This window comes from Pagrus pagrus, assembly GCF_965226575.1.
Source record: "Pagrus pagrus genome assembly, chromosome: 3".
Classification (NCBI taxonomy): domain Eukaryota; kingdom Metazoa; phylum Chordata; class Actinopteri; order Spariformes; family Sparidae; genus Pagrus; species Pagrus pagrus.
The window spans coordinates 9,104,193-9,109,684 of record NC_140187.1 but is presented as its reverse complement, the minus strand read 5'-3'; the positions used below and the strand labels follow the sequence as shown (position 1 = coordinate 9,109,684).

At 44.3% G+C, this 5,492-nt stretch overlaps 1 protein-coding gene across 2 annotated transcripts in view; it reads left to right on the top strand.

Annotated features, from left to right (window-relative positions):
- The first annotated feature begins 795 nt into the window (after window positions 1-795).
- The window catches only part of LOC311255459 (synaptotagmin-2-like), a 35,863-nt gene continuing 31,166 nt past the window's right edge, over window positions 796-5,492 (top strand). Inside the window, exons 1-2 of one of the 2 annotated variants that reach the window (XM_084349946.1) lie at window positions 796-964; window positions 1,111-1,134. The gene's annotated coding sequence lies outside the window, so the exon portion shown is untranslated. Of the gene's footprint in view, window positions 1,135-5,492 lie in introns of both variants that reach the window. The other variant, XM_084349948.1, reaches the window with a different exon arrangement.

The following is a 5,492-nucleotide window of genomic DNA, read 5'->3' as shown; positions in this document are numbered from 1 at the left end:
CACAATTTCTGTTTAATTAGATGACTCTGTAATCTCTGTCTCCTTAATGAGGCAGCAGCAGTGATCTGTGTCACTCCTGCAGCTCATCCCACCTTCTGCTCTTCTAAATTATTCACGAGTTACATGTCAGATGCCTGTAAACAAGAAAGGGAGGAACTAGTTGCCTTTTCATGTTGCTGCTGCTGAGCCTGCTGGTGCTTCACATCAACTAACTGCTGCTAGAAAGAAGAAGAAGAAGAAAAAAAAAAAAAAGGAAAAACAACAACTTCCCATCTGTGTTCTGCCTGCCTCTATACTGCAGCAAAACCAGCCCGAGCAGACCGGTAACTCCCCCTCACCCATCCTCCTCCCCCCCTCCTCTCCTTTTCTATCCTCTCTGGTCCTCACACCTCACTGCACTCAGGTTCCTGCAGAGTTCCTGCAGCAGGGAGGCACAGGACCTAAAAAATCAAGCTATCTATCTATGAGAGTGAGAGCCACTGCAGACCGCCGGTTACCATCTTCACCTCTCCTTTCACCACCCATCGATTCCCCCTGCTATTGCACTCCCCTCCCTCTCCTCGCTCTCTTCCTCCCTTTCCTCCTGCGTCTAATTCTCAAAGCTCAGCACTCCCTTTATGCCTCTACTGAGGGAAAAAAGTGATGGAGCAAGAAAGAAAAGGAGGAGGAGCGCAGTTCTTAGTGCGCCACAGAGAATCTAGCCCCCACTCCCTCCCCTACCCAATTGATGACAAGGATGGTTTTTATTGAGTAGCTCCTCGGCCAATGAGCGAACAGTGCCGGGAAATACAGCAGTGGAACTGCACTGGCTCTGATGCTTGTGCTGGTTTCAGTGTGTTAGAACAATGTTAATCTGTGTGAGTGTTTCCTCTCCCTCTCTCTGCCTGATCTGAGTGCACCTCAGTGGCATCTTAAGCAAAGGAAACTCTTGCTCTGCTGCTTCTCGGACAGAAACACCCTCCAGGTGAATCTGGGACCTAGCAGCACTGGGAGGTTTTGAGATGTCTTTTGAGAGTGGGATGAACCAAAGTGCAGATTGTTAAGATTTTTTTTTTCTCCCCTTTCTGTCACGATAACTGACCCTGTTCTCTGCTTCCCCTCTTCGTTCAGGAGGCGGCACATCTCTCTGTCAAGGTAAGCAGCGTTTCTTCCTCTCCGTCCAAGGCAGCATCATCAGTTACTGGGGCTTTGCTGCGTGCCGGGTTGTCACAGAGGCACCTAGCCTCATTACACACATCCTGCCTGAATGTGGAAAGAAAAGCTCTGCAGAGAGAGAAAGAGAGAATAAGTGGCCCAGGGGTAATTAGAGCAGACAGTGTTAGCGTTTTGCCAGTCGCCTCTCATTTTAATACAGGGAGCCTTAAATCTGCCAGAGTCGAACTTTTATAGCTTGCCGGTAAGTCCTCACGCCTCACGGTGCGTAGCATCATGTAGTGCTGCAGTGTAATGTTACATATCAAACACAAACGCGTGTGTGAGGGAAGAACTTGGGATGGGAATCTCTCGAAGACTTTTCACTGGTAACTTGTAATCTAGATGTGTTGAAATGTATTAAAAGTGAAAGATTTTTTTATTTTTTTGTAACATTTTCCTGAACAAGGAGAGAATGAGATAGAAAATAAGTTGGTTTAATCTGAGATCCATTTGTTTTTATCTGTGTTTCTTCACTGGGGCATTTTTTTTTTTTACAGTGTATGGCGGCAGTCCTTTAGATGGACGATGATGAGAGGCAGCTCACTGTTATACAGTAAAAGCTCTCAGGGAGTGTGTGCAAAGTCAAATGTGCTGAGCCAGCAGGAGTGAAGGGCCCACGCAAGAGTCTGCAGAGCTTACTGTGTTTATATGCATCTGTGTCGCCCTGTTACATATTAAACAGCTTCATGTATTTTACTCCTTTAAACCTCATCTTTAAACGCATTTGGTAAAATATTCCCCTCAGTGACCGTAGTAGTGTCTAAGCTCTTTAATGTGCATTAACATTTTGCGCATTTCAGCCTCTGATGGACACTGTAGCCTGAAATTCATCTCATTTTCTCGTCCTTTACGCAGAAAATTCTCTTCAGTCGGCGTCACAAACGTCTCCACGTTCCTGTTTTTCCTATCAATTAAGGGATGTTTTATTTCCGCTCAAAGCTTGAGTGGATGATCTTTGTTGGTACTGTCCGTTCTTGTGCTGATTATGATGCAGTGGTGTGAACAGAGCAGGTGATGCAGTGGGTCCTTCAGTCCCCGGGGGTGTTATGAGTACATGACTGGGACACTCCTGAGCGCGTGAGCCAAATGAGGACTTCCTTTTTGGCATCAGCAGAGGTGGATCGAGGGGTGTGTAGCTGCAGTACGTCTGTACTCACACACTCATCCTGACACACGCAGCTTTCCTCCTGTCCCGCGATGTACTGCATGTACTTGCCTTGGTGCATTTTGTACTGCAAAGGATGTTTAACAGGTTCAGCGTGACTAATCCCCTTAAAGCAGGTACGAAAGTGGATGTAAAGTCAATGTATGATGTAACAGCACAACAAGAGAGCCAGCGCATGCTCATATTTATCATTATAGGCTTAAAATGCTGGTGTATTCCCCTCTATTACCTCTTTAATTATCTGTCATGCATAATTGCATGAGTACGAAGCAGTCATACGTCATTAAAGACATGAAAAGAAAGTATTCCAGTAAAGTCAGATGAAATGTTTTTAGGCTGAATGTATTTCGGTCGATGACAAAAGCATCATTTTGCGTCTAAAGTTGTGTTTTTCCTGCTGAATTTGCATTAAGCAGCCTACTGAGAGAGGATTAATCTTACTGAGCAGTTCTGCAGTCCGTGCTCAGTGTGGTGATGAAGTCAGCGTTACATCTCTTAGATGAGATTATGTTATAGAGAGTCTCTTTATTGGACTCCCACAGTGCTTATTTTTCCATTTATGCAAGCAAACGCACGTCTTTTTCAGCTGTGATAGTGCCGTTACTGTCAGGATGGCAGTGTTTACATGTGTGTCTGTGGTCGGCCCGCCACTGTGGTCCAAACCGGAACATCTCAACATCTATTGGATGGATTTCTTTGAAATGTCGTACAGGTATTTGTCAGCCTGATGGGATGAATCTTGCTGAGTTTGGTGTTCCTCTTTTTGCTTTAGCGTCGTTGACATTTGAGGTTTTGAGTAAAGTGTCCTGTAAGCTGTTAGAAGGATCATCATCAGATATTCCTGTTGCCCTCCAGATCAAGAGACCTTTTCACAGCAGACAAAAAAGCACAGGTGGTATTTAACATTAACGATGGCTGCATTCCATTTAGGTGAGAGCTGAGGCATTGTGCATGCTCACACACAGACGTGGCCCTCATTAACCTTATTGGTCGCTGTTGGCAACTGTGCTTTTCTTTTTCACAACAGCCAAAATGCAGAGAAAAGGGTCCACTGTTACAGTTTCTGTGATTCCCTGACTTTGTGTTTCATGCCAATTAGCTGTTGAGATGATAGCATACCAACACTCTGAAATAAGATGTTGAACATGGGCATTTAATCCGCATGTTAACTTTAGCATTTAGCTCCAAGCATCACTGTCAAGCCCACAGGATGAGCGTCAGGCTTTGAAGCCAGTTTTTGTAGCAGCCAAACTGTGTAATTACAGCGTCACGTGATGCACTGGGGCCCAAAAAGACTTTTCCCCATAAGCTTACATTGTGAAAGAAGCATTTGTAAAACGGTAGATAGATTTTTTTGAGCATCACAACAGCGAAATGACTCATTTCACTGTCATAACTGGAGCCATTCCGTCCAATAACATTTGGAAAGTCTAGAAGAGTCGCACGATTAAATTATTTTATACCCATTCAAGATAGCCGGTGCCCCGGCCCCTAGGCCCCACAGCACGGATGATCCGGTTGTTTTCATACCTTTGAAGTCGAGTTTTTTTGGCTTCAAAACGCCACTGAGCAGTTTTCATAGGATTGAACGGGGCTCCACCTTCAACACTGTGTCCAGATTTGATGTAACATCCTTAATCACTGTGCCTGAACACAGCCTCACAGAGCTGCTAGCACGGCTGTCAGACACTTACACTTAGTCACACGTCAAACACACTAAAGTTACAAGACAATCTTCTTCTGTGGTTTTTTGAGTTGTTGGCACAACAGAGAATGAGTCCTAAAACCCAGAAGTGAGTTAGCGTTGTCAATTCCCTCGTCTCAATGTGAATACGTTTTTTGGTTAGATACCTGGAAGAAGGTCTGTGGTTAACACAAGTTTTTATTTTTCTGTCTTTCTTTACTTAAAGCTGTTACGTGTCTTAAAAACGGTGGAATGCTAACAAGTGGCTAAATGAGACTTCAGATGTTGTCGGGGACGTTAAACATCATCGCATGACTCATCTACTCTATAGTCCATCATACAGTCCGACTTTAGCCCTAACTTTAAGTCTAACTTTACCACTTGTAGATCAATTTATAGATAAATGTGTATAGTATAGGGTAGTAGGAAGTAGTAGATGTAGTTCATTTATAGCCTAACGTTAGCTTATTACTTCATCAACTTGCAGAATAAAACATGTACATATCATACATTATTTAAGCTTATTTTCTGCAAAGTTGAAAAATCTCAAAGGCTTCTCTGTCGAGGGAACCAGGGCGATGCTCGCTTCCATACATCATCCCTGTGGCTGTCTTACTGTACGTCTGAGCCTCCTCGTCTCCACCTGCGTTGGATCATTGATATCAGAGGTTGATACTGTAAGAGCCTGTGTGACGGTATGTGAGGACAACACCAATCAGTAGCTTGGCTCTTGAAGTTGGTTGACAGATTGATGATGTATTGGTCATCTGAATATCAGTAATGTTTTGTTGACAGTCCTCATTTGAGCTCCTTCAAGTTTCCACATCACAGCTCCCCCCGAGGAGAGGTGATCGCGCCCGGAGCACTTCTGCTGCTTGATGATTCATGAAATGGGATTCTGTACTGCAGCCTATAATCCTCGCTAAACTGAGACCCTCTCTTACAGACTGTCAGGTGCATCGACGAACACGAAGCACACGGTTGCTGTTTTTCATTTACACTCTATAGTCCTGTGTGTGTGTGTGTGTGTGTGTGTGTGTACTGTAGGTACAGTGAGACCAGTTTACAAAATGGCACATGATGATGTTTTAGTGTTGACAGACATTTTGACGTCTATCTCTGACAGTGGTGTCAGGGGAGATGTTTTGTAGACTTTAAGAGCTCCCCAGTGAAAGTTGCTGAACTGATGTCTTTGCTGGTGCTGCAGTGCGTTTTCTGTCAGTCGAATGGCATCAGTACAACACTTTTTAGCCTGAGGAAATGGTACAATGGATTCTTCTTAAGCTTCTGCCTGCCTTTAAAAAAAAAGGAGACAGGTATCATTCTTCAGCTCAGGTATTGAACCCGCATTCGGACTTGGAGCAACACAATCAACGAGCCATCAAATGCCGACCGAGATTAATCTCTTTGTGATCATTTAGCGCATCCAAGACGAAACAGATGTCGATG